The sequence below is a fragment of the Amblyomma maculatum genome, chromosome 1 (assembly GCF_055883805.1).
Source record: "Amblyomma maculatum isolate TAMU_Amacu chromosome 1, ASM5588380v1, whole genome shotgun sequence".
In the NCBI taxonomy this organism is placed as follows: Eukaryota; Metazoa; Arthropoda; class Arachnida; order Ixodida; family Ixodidae; genus Amblyomma; species Amblyomma maculatum.
This window is the reverse complement of record NC_139344.1, coordinates 217,948,802-217,969,889: the sequence shown is the minus strand read 5'-3', so window position 1 is coordinate 217,969,889 and position 21,088 is coordinate 217,948,802. Positions and strand designations below refer to the sequence as shown.

Below are 21,088 nucleotides of genomic sequence, written 5' to 3'. Positions count from 1 at the left end.
GGCTCTAAGTGAGCCTGTTTCCAGGAATCCTGTTTTGTAAGCCTGTTTTGCTTTGTGGACACTCTGCAAATGCCAAATTGACCCTGCCAAGAGAACGTCTGGAAAAACACAAAGAAACGTCCCCCTGCGGGAAATGCAGGAAGTGCTTTCTTTCTTTTGTTCACCCTTCCAGTCGATAAGCCCTATCGTCCAGTGAGGAATGCCTACTTTCCAAAGGAGACGACAGAGTGACATGTCCGCTGACGTGCAGGACAAGAAAGGAGCATGACGCATACAGCCATTAAGTGATTTCCCAGGAATGCAGGAAAGATTTGCAATTGTCGAAAACGGACAATGCTGGGAGCGGATGCGGCGCCACGTGCACTCGGGTTTCTGAGAAGTAAAACCACTTGTCAGAACCAGCCTGTGGTTTCTTTGCTGAAGAATAGAAATGTACCTCCTCTCCTCGCCGTTCCCAAGCTTTTCCCGCCAACAAGTGACCAGGCTCAACGAAACAATGCCGGGCCAGTCAGTGCTTCAGACCATCAGTGCAGTGATGTGTTCGATTGGATGCCGATATCTGAGGGGCGTGCCCTGGATTTGGTTGGTCAGCATCTTCAGAGAGGGGCTGGACATAGGGGGTTTTAAGGACGCTGCAGAGCACGAAATGCGCTCTGGGCCCTGGGTAAACGGCTCATCCAGTCGCTTCTCGCTATGAACTCTTAACGCTTGCCATTTTGCTGATGTACCCTTCTTTTTCGTGTAAATAATCTTGTAAATAAGTTTCTCAAAGTGCCATTAAACCTGCTTGTACCTATTTCACCAACTTCGAAGATTCAATCCTTCATCAACCCCGAGTCTCTGCACGCTACCAAGTGAAGGCCGGGTCGACGTAGCCCCAGCGTCACGACAACTGGTGACCAGCGTTGGGATCTGAATCTACAAGCCACAACATCTGATGACTGGAGGTGGGATCTGGATCTACAAGCCACAACATCTGGTGATTCGAGGTGGATCAGAATCTACAAGCCACAACATCTGGTGATCGGAGGTGGCATCTCAAGCAACAAGCAGGAGCAACAATCGGCCAACAAGAAAGCAGCTCGGAACATCGATCGCATGTGTGGGTGAGTGCTTGGCTTTTCTTCTGATGTGGACCAGGTTCTAGAACAGGGTTAGATTTTAGAACTGGTAAAGAGAGTGTGGAAACGCCTTTAGGTTTGGTAGTTTGCACAGTTGTTTTGGAAGTAGCCGACACTCGGAGCGATCATGGACCTACAAAAGCTGCAGAAACCGGAACTGTTGCAATTGTGTGAGGAATTGGGAATTGATACAAGTGGTTTGGCACGAAAACCTTTGATTATAAAGGCAATCACAGATTTGGGAGCCGATGATGAGGAGCTCAGTGAAGCATGGAACCTCATCGGTCAAAAAAAGGAACAGCTCAGACAGCAGAAAGAGCGGGAAAAAGAGGAAAAGGAGCGGGAAAAAGAGGAAAAGGAGCGCGAACGTGAGTGGGAAAAAGAGGAAAAGAAGCGTGAAAGAGAAGAAAAAAAGCTGGACCAAGAAATTGAGCTCCGGAAATTAGAACTAGAGTTGAGCAAGAGGTCGGGCAATTGTCCCCAGCTAGCGGTACCTCTTCTCAACAAGGAGGCAGATTTCAAGATGTCAAAGTACATGCAGCCATATGTGATATCAGGGGATATCGGTCTGTATCTGGCTAACTTTGAGCGAACCTGCGAAAAACTGTCCTTCCAGCGAGACACGTGGTCTCAGAGATTATTGACGGTTCTGCCCTGCGAGGCAGCGGAGGTTGTCGCGCGGCTAAGCAAGGAGGACGCGGACAACTACGAGAAGGTCAAAGCTTGCCTTCTGAGAAAGTATAGGCTTAGCGCCGAGGCGTTCAGACAACGTTTTCGGAAAGCTACTAAGTCCAGGGACGAGAGTTACCCTGAATTCCTGTACAATTTAAGAGTTAATTTGGGCGAGTGGCTAAAGAGCACTGATTCCTACAGTGATAGGGACGCTGTAGTCGAGCGAATTCTTTTGGAGCAGTTTTATAGCTGCCTCCCAGAAAAAGAAAGAAATTGGTTGCAGGACCGAGGCGACATTAAGTCGGCAACTGAAGCTGCCGAACTCATTGAGGAGTACGCTTCGCGCCGACAATTCAGCAACCCAGCAGTGGATAGGCCCCGCAATCCCAAGTTGAGGGTGAATAACCGTCAGAAAAGGCACTTTGCTAGATTTGCAAACGAAGAAAGGAAGGCTTCTTCAGGCAAACGCCCTAGAAAGGACGGCAGTGAGAAAAGTGGGGAAGTGACCAACGCGCAGAACACAAAGAAAAAGTTTGAGGCTAGGAAGCCGCTCACATGCTTTAGGTGTAATGAGCAGGGTCACATTGCCGTCAACTGCCGGAAAGAAAAGATTGTTTTCTCGTATGTCAGTGACTGCGATGAAAATATGCAGCTTTTGGAACCCTACCTGCATGACCTAGCAGTCAACGGGAAGCCTTGCAAGGTACTGCGCGATTCGGCCGCACCGATGGATGTTGTCCATCCGGCGTATGTGTCGCCTTCCGACTATACAGGACAGTGTGCATGGATCCGCCAGGTAGTGGAGGAACAGAGTGTGTGCTTGCCAATCGCGAACGTGGTCATCGAGGGCTCTTTCGGCGAGTTAACAACCGAGGCTGCCGTTTCAGGAAAGCTTCCTAAAAGCTATCCGTATTTGTTTTCCAACAAATCGGACATGCTACTGCGAAAGAGGGGCATCCTGTTCGGAGACAGAGTTGTGCAAGCCTTAACACGTTCAAAGGCGCGAGAACTAGCTACACTGCTCATACCAGAAAATTCCACAGTGGAGGAAACGGCAGTTAAAACAGTGGTCGATGTAGAAGATAGCGGGCCAGAAAACTTTGAGAGCGAGGCATCTCAGATAAGTCAACATGAAAGTGAGCTTGATAAGACACGGAATGAGGACGTTCTTGAAAGTAACCTCTTGCCGCCAGTGTCTAGTAATCTCACGAGACTTTTAAGTGGAACCCGAGAGGACTTAGCTATGGAGCAAGCCGTGGTAAATCTAACGTTAAACCTTCCCGAGGAGAGGGGGGACAATTTGATTTGCCCCAGCGGAAAAGGAAGCAACGCTCAGGAGCCTCTCAAAAAGACGGAGCAGAGAGAACTAAAGAAATCCCAGCTGTCCGATCTGGGCGAGATAATAACAGAGTTTGAGGCCTGCTTCGTGGACAGGCCAGGCAGGACTGATTTGACTGAGCACGATATTGAGCTGACTTCAAACGTGCCAGTGCGATCAAGGTGCTACCGATTTTCTCCAAGGCAAAGAGAAATTCTGGATAGGGAAGTAACTCGCATGCTGGAATTGGGAGTAATAAAACCCTCGGAAAGCGATTATGCTTCGCCTATGATCTTAGTAGAAGCTCCAGGTAAAGACCCTAGGCCTGTGGTAGACTACCGAAAGCTAAGTTCTCTCACCAGGGATCAAGTGTATCCTATTCCGAATATTGAGGAGAGAGTAGAACAGGTCAGTAGAGCGGCATATGTGACTACGCTGGACCTTACTCGAGGATACTGGCAAGTACCGCTCACTGAACGCGCCAGCAGATACGCGGCTTTCGTCACTCCGACGGGCAGCTACCAGCCAACAATGATGAGTTTCGGGCTCAAAAATGCTCCATTTTGTTTTTCCCGACTCATGGATAGGGTTTTAAAGGGGTGTGAAACATTCGCGGTGCCTTATTTAGACGACATTGCGGTTTTTTCCGACTCATGGGCGGACCATATGGTACATCTAAGAGCTGTACTGAGCCTTTTGCGTCAAGCTGGACTAACCGTAAAGGCCGAGAAATGTTGCCTGGCAAGGGCGACCGTGGACTACTTGGGTCACAATGTAGGTCAAGGTTTCAGGAAACCCAGCGAGATTAAGATTTCTGCGGTAGCAGACTACCCGCGGCCGAGCACGAAGACGGAAATTCGGGCATTCTTAGGGCTGACGGGATACTACAACCACTACATCCCTCACTATTCATCTTTGGCTAGCCCTCTGACCGACGCTCTCCGCAAGACAGAACCGACAAATGTAGTCTGGGACGAACAAAAGGAAGCCTCCTTCGTAAACCTGAAGGCTGTGCTGATTAGCCGTCCGGTATTGCGAGCTCCAGACTATGACCGAGAATTCACGGTCCAGTGTGATGCCAGTGATCGAGGGCTAGGTGCTGTTCTCTCCCAGAGAGATGACGACGGTAATGAGCACCCCGTGCTCTACCTGAGCAGAAAACTGAGTTCTAGAGAGAGGGCTTATTGCGCGTCAGAGAAAGAGTGCGCTTGCATTGTATGGGCCATTCAAAAATTGCAGTGCTATCTTGGAGGGGCCAAATTCACCGTAGAGACGGACCATTGTCCCCTGGCTTGGCTGCAAACTGCGACATCGAAGAACAGTCGCCTTCTTAGGTGGAGCTTGATTTTACAGCAGTACAATTTTGAAATAAGATACAAAAAGGGGAAGTTAAATGGGAATGCGGACGCGCTTAGCCGCTCTTTCTAAGCGGTCCGAGATGTTCCTCACCATGTATCCAAATTGATAATCAGGTTTTTTTTTTTTTTTCGTGCGCTTGTATATGTGTGGCTATGTAAAGCAGCACGTTTGGTTTTCTAGGAATACGTGGGTCCTGAACGTCTTGAGAGTGGGCTTTTCTCGAACAACAATGGCAGTTTTCTTTTAACCTGGTCTCTTCAGACGGGAGCCGAGTGCTTGCTTCGACATGTGGTTGAGTTTCAGACAGCTCGAGCAATTTGGCCTACAACAATCAAGACAACGCGACAAGCAACAGCGAGCTTCAAGCGTTCACGTGCAGGCCATTAAGTCGTCTCTTCATGCAGCAGCTGGGACTGCTGCCCTCCGAGACTCTTCTGGCGGGGGAGGAGGCTGTTACGACCAAGCATCCGCATTTGCGCGCTCTATTGTTCGCCTGTGGGCATGGAAAAGTGCTGTGAATATGTGGTGATGGTCCAATGGCTCTAAGTGAGCCTGTTTCCAGGAATCCTGTTTTGTAAGCCTGTTTTGCTTTGTGGACACTCTGCAAATGCCAAATTGACCCTGCCAAGAGAACGTCTGGAAAAACACAAAGAAACGTCCCCCTGCGGGAAATGCAGGAAGTGCTTTCTTTCTTTTGTTCACCCTTCCAGTCGATAAGCCCTATCGTCCAGTGAGGAATGCCTACTTTCCAAAGGAGACGACAGAGTGACATGTCCGCTGACGTGCAGGACAAGAAAGGAGCATGACGCATACAGCCATTAAGTGATTTCCCAGGAATGCAGGAAAGATTTGCAATTGTCGAAAACGGACAATGCTGGGAGCGGATGCGGCGCCACGTGCACTCGGGTTTCTGAGAAGTAAAACCACTTGTCAGAACCAGCCTGTGGTTTCTTTGCTGAAGAATAGAAATGTACCTCCTCTCCTCGCCGTTCCCAAGCTTTTCCCGCCAACAAGTGACCAGGCTCAACGAAACAATGCCGGGCCAGTCAGTGCTTCAGACCATCAGTGCAGTGATGTGTTCGATTGGATGCCGATATCTGAGGGGCGTGCCCTGGATTTGGTTGGTCAGCATCTTCAGAGAGGGGCTGGACATAGGGGGTTTTAAGGACGCTGCAGAGCACGAAATGCGCTCTGGGCCCTGGGTAAGCGGCTCATCCAGTCGCTTCTCGCTATGAACTCTTAACGCTTGCCATTTTGCTGATGTACCCTTCTTTTTCGTGTAAATAATCTTGTAAATAAGTTTCTCAAAGTGCCATTAAACCTGCTTGTACCTATTTCACCAACTTCGAAGATTCAATCCTTCATCAACCCCGAGTCTCTGCACGCTACCAAGTGAAGGCCGGGTCGACGTAGCCCCAGCGTCACGACAGTGCATTGTCATGGAGGGGGCAAAAGACTTTCGCAAGCGCGTAGCAGCCTTCATCATGCGCAGGCTGCTGTGAAAAATAGGGGATCCGGTAAAAATTTCCCCGGAGCAAATGTCCCCATAAAAAATGGCCCCGGAAGAAACGTCCCCGGAAAAGATATCCCTAAAGCAGGAAAAAATGCCCCCAACGCGGGGGCTGAAGTCTTGCGCTGTAGGAAGTAGACTCGGTTTCCTCGTGGCGAGCTGCAATGATAACTGACGCATGTTGACTTTATTAGAGCGGTTTCATCTTTCGGCTTGCATATGACTGCGAACATCTAACTAATAATGGCATTCATAACAAAAAAAAAAAAATGATGGCAGCGGTAATACAGTGACAGCGCCTCGTCTTCGCTTCGTTTGCGGCGAAAAGGCGAGCTGACCCCCTGCTTTACCGGAGAAGCTTGAAGCGATGCTGTAGTATGCACGACCAGTAAAGTCTCGTCCTGCTTATACCATCATCACCCTTATCACAATTCTGCACCATTATCAGAAAAAAAGGTTTAACCCCATCACCAGAAGGTCTGGAAAGTAATTCTAGTGATGTCTTCTGCTTTGGGCGGTTCCCCAAGACAACTATACGCCGATCCGCTTGTACCTTTCTCAGTGGGCAGTATTAACAAGCTTATTAAACCTGCCATATCATTACTTAACGAGCTGCGGAGCTCGGAACCTCGCAACGCATAAAGAGCCAGATGGCTCTTTCACCATCCTTTTAAGCAGTTCTTTTAAATATTTCGGGCGCCCAGAGGACGCAAGTTCCAAATGATGATTACATTTTACTTAAAGCCAAGAAAAATAACATTAAATATGTATCTCCTTTTTTGTTTTATGTGGGTTCCGGAAGAAATCATTTTTAAGGCCGGTTTTTGCCTTGGGGACGTTGTTTCCTAGTTACCGCTTCTTCAGGGGCCGTTTCTTCCGGGTACGTTTTTTCTGGGCCCGTATCTTGTCGGGACCTTTTTCCCGGGGACGTTTTTACCTACACCCTAAAAATGGTGGGCACTGAGCCTGCACTCACAGCAATGTGGTCCGCTTTTTATTCGACAGTTATTCACCAGTGAGCGAGCGTTAGAGCCCCTGCTCTCGCCACAATTTCTGGAACGCCAGTCCAATATGGTCGTCTAGGCTTGTTTAAGTGCCCTAAAACCTTCTGCACCATTTAACGACATTCATGTAGGCTTGAACATTATCGCGGTGTATACACCGCCATTAGCTGGGTTTGAATTTTCTCTGGATCGCAACCCTTAAAGTACAGAAAGCGGGTCACTGAGAGACTGAGAGTGCTTCCAATTTCCCAAAGGATGCTCCTATTTCTGTCTTGATGCTGTAGCGGTAATATGTGGTGTTCTGTAGAACACATTCCGCTAAATGTAGATAGATGTAAGTTCATTTTGATGTCTCTTGTGTGCGCCTTTTTAAAATTTGTGGTACTGATAACACGAACTTTATTAACGTATAGTATCCCTTGGGTCTGGTAACAGGTTGTTGATTATGATTCAGAAATATCTCAGGTTTTTAATGCCCATTTCAGCTCAGTTTACAGCTATGAACTGGCTTACGGCATACGAATACCTCGAATTTTCATGAAACAAATGTAGAAAAAATGAGAGGCGCTTTAACATACACAAATGAAAGAAACTAAGTGTCGGCGAGGTCATGTAAGGCATACAGTATTGTTTCCTTTTTTTTTTAATTTTTGCTGTTGACATGAATTAGCAGTGTAATATTTTCTGATGCAAGGTAATTCAATACAAAGTATAATAAAAACGACATGCGCCTGTTACGATCCGAACTCACGACCTCCGAATGTCGCGTCCGGTGCTTTCGCTAACTGAGCTCCAGCGACGACTGCCTACTCTGCTACTTTCTTGGGTATTAATGTTGCTTGTAACACCGACCTGAGCGTGTTTACCAGCGCCACCCTATTACCGCGAGTGTCACGTAGAACGTCATCGATCACATTGTACTTGACACGTGAACCTGTCACGTTGGCATGCTGAGGGCGCAGTACACGAGGCAGTGAGGATGAGTTCACTTCGACAGTGTACTGCACTATATCGATACTAGAAGCGGAAAGATAAGGTATTTGGAGTAGTCTTGCATGCTCGCGGTGAGAACTTTATTTCGGTCACTCTGGATGCTCGGTAGCAAGCTTAGTGCTCAGATAACCAAACCAAAACTCAGTGAAGTGAACACCCACAATCGCATGGCACTCACATCCTTGTTCGTGGGTCATCCTTTCGCATTTATCTCCCAACTAGAGGGCCGCGGCCATGGCCTGAACCCTGCAGCTTGTTCCAGTCCGCTAGCAAAGGGCTGATTTAGCTTGCGAGCACCTGATTGAGGCCCAGATGCAAGCTTATGTCGGTTACGAATCGCATTTTGCGTCATTCTTTGCGCCTGGACAGATATTTAGTTTCATCCAAAGAGAGGTGAGGCGCCATTAGCGTTGCATTAGACAAAAAGCAAGTTGCGAGATGTTACAGGAATGTTCGGCAAGCCTTTATTCATGATGGCGGGCAAAGATCTGGAGTTCAAGCACTCCTCTTTATCCCCAAAACACTTTGATCACTAAACTTGACCTATTTATACGGCACGCTGCTGTGTTGCCTATACGATGGCAAGCGGAAATAATAAATCAAAATTATATGGAAACTCCTCAACTGAGAAGGAACTTCCACATATATGACGCATATATGCAATCATAATAAATCTTTGCTCACCGATCGATTGTCTTTTTTAGGGGAGGGGTCTATTTAGCGCCGGTATGTTCACCTCTCTCTGTCCGCAAATATTGCGTCCTCTGTCCATCCGTTCACAGCACGTGAAAACTTGAATATTGAAATACATACGGAATGATAAATTTGTTAGCTTGCAACTAGTGCGACACGAACAGAAATAACAGTGTTCCTAAACACTTGTCGCAAGCGAAGAACTAGGAGGAAAGTGTTAGTAGACACAGTACAAATTATAAATTTTATTTGCAACCTGGGAATTGAATATCAAGGCAGGGAGCAGACGCAGCTCCCCGTCCCCGATGAGATCAGGCGCAACATCAGAGTGACTCGGTACCGAAGAACATGCACCCGGAGTATAACAAAGGGAGGATAGCAGCGAGAGCCAAGGCGCTGATAGACCAGCACGCGGCCGACACACACGGACGCTACGTTGACGCGGCTGAATACGCCAAGATACACGGCCGTCGACGCGACCGACACCGTTCGCACGACCGCCAGCACGAGATGCACCAAGGCAGAGCAAGCGGAGGAGGTGGCCATCGCCCTGGCCATCGCCGACCGCGACTGCCACACAGTGCTATGTGACTCGAGGCAGGCGTTGAGAAATTGCGCCAAAGGCAGGATAGCGAAGGAAGCGATGCGCATACTGCAGGCAACCAAGAACGACGCTCACAGCAGACAAGTGGGAATCAAGTGGTTCCCGGTGCACGCGGGCGAGGCGTCACACCGCAACGCCATCCACAACGAGACGGCACACGCCGAGGCGCGCGCGCTAACGGACCGCGCCTCGGTCGACTGGCCGCTGTGGTTCAGCACCAAGGACCGAATGACCGACTACAGCGAAATAACCAAGGCGTTCCGCCTAGCTCGCAGAACTCTTCCACCCCCTTGCTCAGGGCTCAGTCGAGAACAAGCCGTTTTATTCAGACAGCTACAGACGGGCTCACTCCTCAGCCCGTCGCTGATGCACAGAATGTATCCTGAGACGCACCCGACAGACAAATGCAGAGTCGGCCGAACGGAGACGGCCGGCTTCGCACACATTCTGTGGAATTGCAACAAGTACCACGAAGAAGCTAAGTCTGGGAGGATCCTGTCGCGACTGGAAGCAGCCGCAGGCAGCTACAATCAAGAGGAACAACTCTGGGCTGCCCAGCAGGTCATCAAGGCGCTGGCCCGGCAGGGAACCAGCGAGCCGGCCACGGTGAACGGGGACCCAGGCCGCGCGGCCGGTGCCCAGAGGACGACTTAGGCCCCGTCCGGAACGCGCGCGCGAGAGCGCGCGTTCTACTGCAGGCCACAAATCAACGTTTTACTAATCCAAAATTGCTTATGAATGCGCAGTACCCTCACGAGATGACCAGGAGAGACTTCTTGAAAGCATTGCTCCTCTTTATCATTTTGGAACATGCAGAGTGTTTTTTTGATGCGTTAATTTTCGCGTTCAAGGACACTCCGTAGCCTCCCTTGCACATTCGCACATCCGTTTATTCGCGTTGGCACGTTCTTGTAGTGCACGCGTGTGTTCTTTTCGCGTGTGATAATTTGTGGATGTCTCTAAAAATGGCTGTTCCAACGCTAGCGTCCTCGTTCCTTGCATCCATCAGACAAGCTCTCTTTTTCACTGGGCCTTTCTTGACCCTCGTTAAAGCATTTTCTCCTCCTCCTCCTCAGCCAGACCGACTTCGCCTGGAACGCTTGGCATAATATTGCAAAAGAGGAAAAGAAAATAAGAACAGAGGCTTGCACCGAGACGCTGATAATAGGTGAGGATTCGATGTATACGTGTTGTATACGCCACGTCATCACTGTATGCTGCCACGCGAGTTCTTATAAATGACAACTAAGACAGTGCACAAAGGTTTGTTTAGTGATATCCTATCATGCGTTGTTCCTGGCGTATGCATGAGGCCAAAACATTCGACAGCACGCTTGCATTCCCGCAGGGGGGTAATCTCGCGTAGCAGATTAAACCGCATTTTTTCCCTTTAGATTAGCATGTTTTTTTTTTTGTTTTGCTACTTTTTCTGCTTAACCGCATTTTCTGATCACAAGGTCAAACAAATCACGGTATGAATATACTTGTTCTATTAGGAAACTGCGCCGCGCCCAGAACCACGTGTGCTTCGTTAAACCTGAGTGTCTCTGCATTAGTCGTTTTTTACCTGCATGCCTCGTTGTCAGTGTGCAGAGTAAGTCATCATTTCCGAGCTGCGTGAGGTCTCCGCGCCGCAGTACACGGTATAGAAGACGAAAACAACCCTCGTAATCTGCATACTCTTATTTATTCTTTTTTTCCTTTACACATGCACAAACTCTGACATGAGACTACCTAAACAAGAAGTTTTAATAACGCCAAAGCAAACGGGGCTTGGGCGCTTTAGCATGGCATTTTTTCTTCTCTCATTCTTTCTATTTCGCCCGCATCATCTGGCAACAATAGGGAGCACACAAAGCAGGGAGCACCTTCAACCATTTTCGCGTGTTGCTTGCGATGTTTACCGTCTTTCCCCTGAAACCTGTTTGGTGTCTTAATCGATCTACGCTTTTCTGCGGGAAGCCCACACATGACGGCATGTGCTCACAAGAATGAGCGCACCTGTTGTCATAGAGAGGGCCAAAAAACGGCTTGCATAGCGGGGCTTCTTGTGTTTGAGTAGTTGCTTTGCTTTCGATAGAGGTGGTCACGATGTTATGCTTTACTTTAATAAAATAAAACTCAAGGGGTCTTTTATCAACAGGGTCTGTAGGGCTCAAAGTAACACTGGGTCTCTCCCCACCGTACTTGCAGCGTGTCGTGCGTTGAGTGATGTAGCCCCCTGGCTGCGAACTGAGACTGTTTCATTTAAAAGGATACCTGTAGGCTTTGGTTGTTATAAGCATTGACGGTGTTGTCATTAAGCATGATGTAGTCATTGGCCCAGCTTGCATGTCTGTATAGTTTTTTTTTTCCTCTGATGGCGCGCAGAATGGCGCAGTCGATTACACTGCCTGGCTTAGCCTAGCCTAGACTCGGGCAAGCTGCAGCACTTAATTTCGCCCAGAACAAACAATGGGGACACTCAAGCTCCGCCTTTAAGGTTTGGTTTGGTTTGTTGAGTTTTTTGCCCCAAAGCAACTCAGGCTATGAGAGACGCCGTAGTGAAGGACTCCGGAAATTTCGACTACCTGGGGTTCTTTAACGTGCACTGACATCGCACAGCACACGGGCGCCTTTCTTTTCGCCTCCAACGAAAAGCAGCCGCCAAGGCCGGGATTCGATTCCGCATCCCCGACTTTATGGGTATGGCGTACTAGGGGTTCCACGTTCATGTACGTGTACACGACATCCAAAAGCACTGGAAGGTTGGTACTCATTTCACGTTCTCGCATAAAATTAGCGACTTGGGTTGGCACTACCTGTCAACATTTTGATATCATCTTGTCCCGTTTAGTCGCACAAACCATCCAGGAATCAGAGCTTGGCCATGTCAGCTGCCAGCTACCACCTGCCAGCTTTATGCCCGTGATTTTTCGTTCACAACATCGACGTCTGATTTTCTGCGCAACTTGCCCTTGAACTTTATCGCCTTAAAACATCAAAACTAAAAAAAAAACGGCTTTTGCAATGCGAGCGTAGGCAATCTCAGGTCTTGCAATATCTGTTGAAACCGAGATGACAAGTAGCATTGACGATGAAGAAACGATAAGCATCGTTGCTTCCCTCAGTCAGAAAATAAAAGAAATTTTTTATTTCCTTTCTTTTCCTTACTTCCTGCGCACCCCGCGAGTGAGCAGATGCTTCTATTCTTGCCTCCGCAGCTTGTAAATTCTTTAGTTCTTGACTAGGGTAATGGAGGGGTGTTCAATAAGTTGTTTGCCTTAATGCATGGTTAGAAAGGAGCGGAGACGGCGCGCGCGGTTGCCACCCCCCCATTGCAGCCATGCTCAATACGAAAACATATTTCTCATAAAAAAAATTCAACTTATTACTTATTTTTGACATCATCACACCTTTATTATGCTCGCTAGAGTTGTCCTCACGACAGAATGAGACTCTCTGCTGCTGCACTAATCCTGATACCGCTCCTTTGGCTGCACTGCTATCAGGCAATCGTTGCCCACGCGAACATTACTGCAGGTTGCAAAATAAAGTAATCCCTGCATGTCAGTTATGAACTGCAGGGTGAATGGCCAAGCTCCTTGAATCTGCATTTATAGACAGCAGCTTGCAATTTGCAGGGCTTGTGAGATTGTCCACCCGGCGAAGAGGTGATGCATTTCTTAACTTTTCACGGCGTTTCGTTTTGACTGCTCACGAAATTCTTTTTTTTTTTTTATTGAAGAACAGCTGTCTTTTGTCATTGCCTTGTGCAGCCTGAAATTTAGTAATAGAACGCCTTGTCTATCCTAAACAGTTTGGTCTGGTTTAACCACGGCTCAGTCTGTTGATCGAGCCTAAGCTCGGTTTGCCGTCGCCGCAGCAACCGAAGTCACAACAGCCGAAGCCAACCGCGTAGTGTAGTCCGCTTGACGGTCAACATGATCCAGCGACAGCAAGTGCTCAGCCATCAACAACGTGTTCGGCATGCGCTAGTTTTCCACTTCCTCGTCCGACGCTTGGTTCAGTCACTGCAGAAGGCGCGCGTACCCGCGCACTTTCTTCCCCGCCGGGGTGGCGCCGTGGTTACGGCGCTCGAGTGCTGTTCCCAAGGATGCGGGATCGAATCCCGGCCTCGGCGGCCGCTTTTCGATGGAGGCGAAAAGCAAGGTGCCCGTGTGCTGTGCGATTTCAGTGCACGTTAAAGAACCCCAGGTGGTCGAAATTTCCGGAGTCCTCCACTACGGCGTCTCTCATAGCCTTAGTCGCTTTGGGACGGTAAACACCACAAACCAACCAAACCATCTCTGCTGAAATTCTATTAGTTTGCAAAGTCGGTCGCTACGTGGCCTCACAAGGTCGAATGAAGGTGAAACTTGTGCACGTCATAAATATCGACTTTTTCACATAGTAGAGCTTACGCTCTAAAATCTGCTGCCATAATTTTTACAGCTCACGTTTTCGCGCGAAATTTAATACGAGTTGCTGACCGTTCTGTTCTGAAATCTGGATCGTACTGGTGGAGCCATGTTTCATAACTCATAAAAATCACGAATAGACGTCTCCTGGATGTATAAATTATTTTGGCTACAATGCTGGCGACATGTTTACTTCTCAGGAGTCAACATTCACGGCGCCCGAAATGAACGGGAGCTTGATATCAAGAAAAAATCGAATGATGCCGGAAAAGGCAACTATTGAAATGCCCAATTCGTGAGCTAAGGCGGTGACGATCTTCCTGGTGGTTTCAAAGTGGAATATTTCTAGCGCAACACATAAGGTGGACCAGACAGGCGCTTACTCACAACTGTTTATTCAGGAAGAAAGCGCGTACATAAATACACTTCCGTAATCGTTCGTCCTATCAAGCTTCTGTAATCCTTCGTCAGATCACAGGCTTGTAATCTTACACACGTGCCGCCAAGAAAAGTTCTTTCCCCTTCAGGCACGCAGAAGTATCGCCGATACAGCTAGATATCACACTTTTTTTTTCTGATGTAAAACGCTTCTAGCAGTCCGCGTGCAAGAGTGTCACGACTTCTTCCTAATATCTTTATTTTAGTTAACGGGCTAGTTGGTCTTGATAAGTAGAGTGCATATTTTGTCAGCGTAAAATTAAAGACAGGACTAAAGGAGAAAGACAAGAGACAAACGCTGAACTTCAACTGATGGTTTAATGGACGTAACATCAATATATACAAAAATTTGTACAACGCCATCTCTTGAGCGCATGCTCCCAAACCTTCGCCTCTGTATTATCGTACAGATTAGAGCCTCATCACCTATGGCCACGTGTCATTCTCCTCTTTAAAAATTCCAGCTCTTTGGGTGACAGCACAACCGAGCTACTGCTAACACAATTATCACCTTGATTGTGAATCTCAAGGGCCTCAAATATCTCCCTGCTCAACTGCTGCCTGAAGCTGCGCAGCACACGTGTGTCGCTCAACGCAGGGGTGCATGATGGACTGGTAGGGCTAGGGCAGCGGCTGCAGTGCAAGGCTAAATGACTACTCTTTACAAGGGATCCTACTGCTCTTCGGTGCTCTCGCAATCTGTCGCTTATGCACCTGTCCGTCTGTCCGACGTAGGTTTTTCCACATGACAGAGGAATCGTGTATACTACCCCCCTTCTACAGGGGACGAAGCAGGTGTCATGCTTCTTCGTGCATGCATCAATGCCACTCTTTTGCCCATTCACCTTAGGGCAAAGCCGCGACAACTTTTCAGGAGCAGAGAAGACGACAGGGACGCCGCACTTTCCTGCAACCTTCTTCAGATGGTGGGAGAAATCATGAACGTAAGGAACGGCAACAGGCCTTGCTTCTTGGCGTCTGAATTGTTGTGATCGCCCTCGTTCCTCACTCTCCACTTCCCGCAACAGCTAGTTTGCTACCGAAGCCAGGAGTTCATTCGGGTAGCCGGCGGCTTTCAGGCGTTCGATCTGGCCCTGCACGCTGATGGTCATAAAGTGTGCACACGACTTTGCGAGAGCAGCACGTAGAGAGTTAACAACGATCCCTCTTTTTACCAATTTTGAATGGGCCGAATCATACCTCAACACTTCTTTTTTCGACCGCGGCCTGTAGCTCCAACATACATCCGCCGGACGATATAGAAGGTGTGCTGAGATGCGGGCCGAAGTTCGCGAATGAACCGAAGCAGTCGCCTGTGGAAATGTTTTCGTAACCAGGACGGTAGCATGAAAGGCTGATCAACCAGACAGGGAACGATGTATTTCAGAAGGTGTGGACTGTTTGTCGTCAAAGGCAGGGGTAGCGAAGAACGCGGTATTGATAAAAACTACTAAATACCTGCAGAGCAATAATCTTGCCCTGGTATGGCCGACAAGGAAGGCGGTTTCACCGTCATGCCAAAAACGTTGTATGAGGCTAAAGCAAGCGATGCAATCGCCAAGAATTTCAGAGCAGTAAAATTCGCTTCTTCTAGGGTAAAAACCAAGGCAGTGGGCTTATGCGAAAAGTTAGTTATCGTGCCTTCAAAAAACTGTCTCTGCGGCGGGAAAAAATGCCCTTGACACATTCTTCACAGCAAAGACACATAAACCTGATGTGCCGTTTCGAGCAATTGTGACAGAGCGTTCTACATGGCAGAATGCGATTTCTAGGTTTCTGCAGAAGCACCTCAGCTCACTGAAGATAGACGACCCTTTCATGGTGGTAAATTCGGGCGAGGTTATAGACTACTTCCAGCAGTGTAACAGCCGTTCGGAGGCACTTGCTGCCTTTTTCGATAGACGTAGAAGTGTTTGGGTTTGCTCGAAAGGGCTTCGTTTTACTTTTGAATTGCCAGAGGACACCGGACTTCAGTTTTTGGATGTGTGTTTGATCTTCAGGGAGGCGGATGTATGTTGGAGCTACAGGCCGCGGTCGAAAAAATAAGTGTTGAGGTATGATTCGGCCCATTCAAAATTGGTAAAAAGAGGGATCGTTAACTCTCTACGTGCTGCTTTCGCAAAGTCGTGTGCACACTTTATGACCATCAGCGTGCAGGGCCAGATCGAACGCCTGAAAGCCGCCAGCTACCCGAATGAACTCCTGGCTTCGGTAGCAAACTAGATGTTGCGGGAAGTGGAGAGTGAGGAACGAGGGCGATCACAACAATCCAGACGCCAGGGAAGCAAGGCCTGTTGCAGTTCCTTACATTCATGGTTTCTGCCATCGTCTGAAGAAGGTTGCAGGGAAGTGCGGCGTCCCTGTCGTCTTCTCTGCTCCTGAAAAGTTGTCGCGGCTTTGCCCTAAGGTGAATGGGCAAAAGAGTGGCATTGATGCATGCACGAAGAAGCATGACACCTGCTTCGTCCCCTGTAGAACGGGGGTAGTATACACGATTCCTCTGTCATGTGGGAAAACCTACGTCAGACAGACGGGCAGGTGCATGAGCGACAGATTGCGAGAGCACCGAAGAGCTGTAGGATCCCTCGTAAAGAGTAGTCATTTAGCCTTGCACTGCAGCCGCTGCCCTAGCCCCACCAGTCCATCATGCACCCCTGCGTTGAGCGACACACGTGTGCTGCGCAGCTTCAGGCAGCAGTTGAGCAGGGAGATATTTGAGGCCCTTGAGATTCACAATCAAGGTGATAATTGTGTTAGCAGTAGCTCGGTTGTGCTGTCACCCAAAGAGCTGGAATTTTTAAAGAGAGAATGACACGTGGTCATAGGTGATGAGGCTCTAATCTGTACGATAATGCAGAGGCGAAGGTTTGGGAGCATGCGCTCAAGAGATGGCGTTGTACAAATTTTTGTATATATTGATGTTACGTCCATTAAGCTATCAGTTGAAGTTCAACGTTTGTCCCTTGTCTTTCTCCTTTAGTCCTGTCTTTAATTTTACACTGACAAAATATGCACTCTACTTATCTTTATTTTAGTCAGCTTAGGTTTGCATTTACATTTGTTACGATGTTTTGGCAGATGTAGGCTCGCATCGTTCTTAACTGACAGTTCGTGTTTCCGTGCCCTCTCATTAACATTTTCTCGTTTGTCCTAAATATACTTTACCAGAGAAAGCGGAATTTCATATACAACCCCGCTGGCACACTTCACGTAGGAATTAGCATGGCGTTTCCGCATCCAACATTTTTTTTTTTTTTTGTAGCCAATGCAGGGGCGTTGTTTCGCAAGCTTCAGGGGGCTGAGAATACAACCGGTACTTTGTGCTTATTTGCCACGTTTTTCAGGTTGTGCGACATTCGGTGCCAAGGCACTACTGTCGGCGCCACTTCATTTTTCTGCTCGGGTGTTTTCTTCAGCCCCTTTACTTTCTGCAGCAAGGTATCAGTAATTAACACAATGACCTGCTGCGGATAGCCTGCTTTTCTTAGTTTCTCAATCTGCTTACAGAAACTGTTCTCGCCCGTATGAGTGCAGGGCTTGTTTAGTGCCGATGAAAGGCATAGTATTACTATTGTCCTTCTCACAGTTTTAGAGTGAGCTGAGTCATACTGCAGCCGATCTTTTTTCGACATTGGATTGTACATCTGGCGAGTTTGTTTCTTTCCGAATGTGAGCCCGACGTCTAAAAATTGTAGACTGTGTTCGAGAGGGAGCTCATGGGTAAAAACTAGGCTTTTCCCATGCTGTCTAATGAATATTAGCACAAGCTCCACCTTGTCGAGTTAGGTCAAAGCTGGTTATTCTATTGGTAAAACCAGGTAATCGTCGGCATACCTAAATATTCTCAGAAGATATTCATCGTTACAGGCATTAAAAATGTCAAAATCTATGGAGGAAAGGAAGATGTTAGAGAGAACCGGTGCCACACATGAACCTATGCAAATGCCTTGTCGCTGTACATACAGGTCGTTTTGATATGAAACGAGCGTAGGGCTGAGATATAATTCGAGCAGTCGCATGAAGTTTTCGACAGAATTACCGGCAATTTTTTGAAAGGCAATGGCATTACTAGATTCTATGGTAGCCTTGATTGCCGTCAACAATTCTTTGTGTGGGATGGAATAGAACAAGTTTTCAACATCTATGGAAAATGCGTAGCCAATGTTCTTGTTCCGAGTAGGTAATCACGTCCGATGAATTCTTTGTGGCAAACGGGTCATCAAGGGCTAGGGTGTTTAACTGCTTGAGACAAAAGCGGCTCACGTGAAGCTGCCAAGTGTCCATCTCACCCATGATACAGCGAAGAGGCACCTCGGGCTTGAGAGGCTACATTTTTCGCTGTCCCCGATTGCTTTTGCAAGCTTCTCCAACTTCAGGTCGTTGCAGGGAGGTATGGTAGCTGTTTTCACCTTGGTCGCCCTGGTCTTCACGCGAATCATGTTCTTCGCAACAGCTTCGGCGGCCTTCTCGTTGAAAATCTCAGATGGCATTGCAACAAATCCTCTTTCTTTATCACCTTCTAGTAGGCAGAGTTGATTTTTCTTGAAGTGCTTGATGACTTTCGTTAAAGTCACGTCCTGGCGGGTCGTTGTTCTTAGCGCGGTTTGTAACAAGACGTCTACACCATCTAGAAGACATCGATCACAGTTTTCAGAGACAATTTCTGCGGCTCGATTCGGGGCTCCAAACAATACTTTGGACCCTTAGCCAAGATAGAGGCTATTTCTTGAGGAACGTTTGCATCTACAAGCACCGTGACGTTTCCAAATGCGGATGGTAGTTCTCCCCTCTCGGCTTGTATATAGCAAGTGCGTCAGCCTACCACGCCACTAGAACTAGGTGGTTTCTGCTCGCAGCCTTCTGGTTGCTGCCTTCCCTTCTTGACTTTCCTCGTAACACAGGACCCACAGCCAGTCAAAATAGGCGAACCTGCCGCCAAAGTTCTGACCGAATGATGCGGCTGACTCGCTTGACATGGCCAAAGTGTGGCCTGACAGCTCCGAAAAGCGCAGTGGTAATGACTACAATGACTAGGCATGACTCAGCATCACTACGTAACGAACAGTATGTCAAGCGACAACTTGTAATGGACGCAACCAACTGAAAATGAGTGAAATACTTAGCTATGAGGGGCAACAACTAGGAGTGAAATGCTTAGCTATGAGGGGCAATAACTAGGCATGACTCAGCATGGCTATAGCGACCAATATGTCAAACACAGACTTGTAATGACTGCAACTGACTGGAAATGAGTGAACATGCTTAGCTATGAGTGGTAATGACTACAATGACTAGGCATGACTCAGGTTGACTATGGAACGACCAGTATGTCAAACAATAAGTTGTAATGACCGCAACTGACTGTAAATGACTAAAATGCTTAGCTATGAGTGGTAATGACTACAATGACAAGGTATGACTACGGAACGTCTAATATGTACAACGACGACTTGCAATGGCGAAAACTGACTGGAAATTAGTAAATATGCTTAGCTTGAATGGTAACGACTACACTGACTAGGCATGACTCAGCATGACTACGGAACGAACAATATGCCAAACGACAAGTTGTAATGGCCGCGACTTACTGAAAATGAGCAAATATGCTTAGCTAGACTGGTAATGACTACAATGACTAGGCATGACTCAGTATCACTACGAAACGACCAATATGTCAAGCGACACCTTGAATGACCACAATTGACTGGAAACGAGGGAAAGAAGCAAACGATGAGATGATAGGATAGAAAGGGTAGGCTTTTGTCGTTTTCTTATTAAGAAACATCTAAGAGATCCTCTAATATTTTTTGTCAGTAACAGTAAAATTTGTCTTCTACATGGCGAGTTTTGTAAGTTGACGGAAAGAGCAGCGATAATATTCGGACAACGTCGAGATCCTTAAAAATCCAGGTGGTTCAAATCGATTCGGAGACCTCCAGTATGGCTCACCTGGATAGCCCACAGCATTGCATCAGAACTTTAAAATTTAAGTACTTGAAATACATTGGCAACGCCCGCGAACAGCGCTCCCAAAAGTTTGGCAGGCCACTTCTTGCCCCCCTCAAGATGGCCGCCGCAGGCTTAACCCCAGCCCATTGGCCGGCATAGGCGGCTTCCACTCCAGCAGTTTTCTTATAACCTCCTTGGGTGAAAGAAGTCAAATAGATGCACAAGATAGGAAATTAAATTACTGGTAATAGCGGTTTCTTTCCCCAAAAAAGTGTGGTCATGCAGAAAAATCCGCATCGGTTACTATCTGTATCGAACACTAATATTTTCGTGAATGCTAGCAAGACAATAAAACCAACTGCACATTTGCATTCCTGCTTCATTGTTTTTACGTACGGCTGAAAAGCTTCCATCAGCTTTTAATGGTCAGCCCTTCTTGACTAAATGCCAATTTAAATGTCCGTATCCTGCAATGGGTTTCGTCAGGCTAGCGGTGGGTGACAATGACGATGATGATTATGATGATTCATTTACTTCTTATCTGACTTAGTGGCAGTCGCCTACATCCATTCCTTCTCTGCTCTAGCAGCCATTCAACTTCGCTTGGCTTTCATAGTTTCGCATTTCTGTACTGCTAGGCTAGCATTTAACACCTCAGCGACTTGCTCGAGTTTATTTCCCTGCCATGTATTTTGCTTTATAGTGATTTTTGCTGTGTTTCGCGAACAACAGATGCACTCATTACGTATATTTCAAGGCATTTGAAGGACCGCTGAAAAAGAATAGAGGGGAAGAACCTCAGTTCGCAAGTAGAGGCAATGTTTTGACAAGTGGACTTGTCTTGTCTTCGCCCAGACCAAGACTGGACTTGTCTTGTCTTCGCCCAGACCAGGACAAGTCCACTTGTCAAAGCGTTGACTCCACTTGAGAACTGAGGGTACGCCAGTACCCTTGTTCAGTGCCTCCTTCATACCGTGTATCCATCTTTCTCTCGTTCTACCCTGGATCCTCAAGGCAGTTGAATAAT

General features: G+C 47.7%; 1 protein-coding gene across 1 annotated transcript in view; it reads left to right on the top strand.

The window, feature by feature from the left end:
* LOC146205628 (B-cell receptor CD22-like) overlaps positions 1 to 21,088 on the top strand; it is a 149,794-nt gene that overhangs the window by 39,604 nt on the left and 89,102 nt on the right. The window lies entirely within an intron of this gene.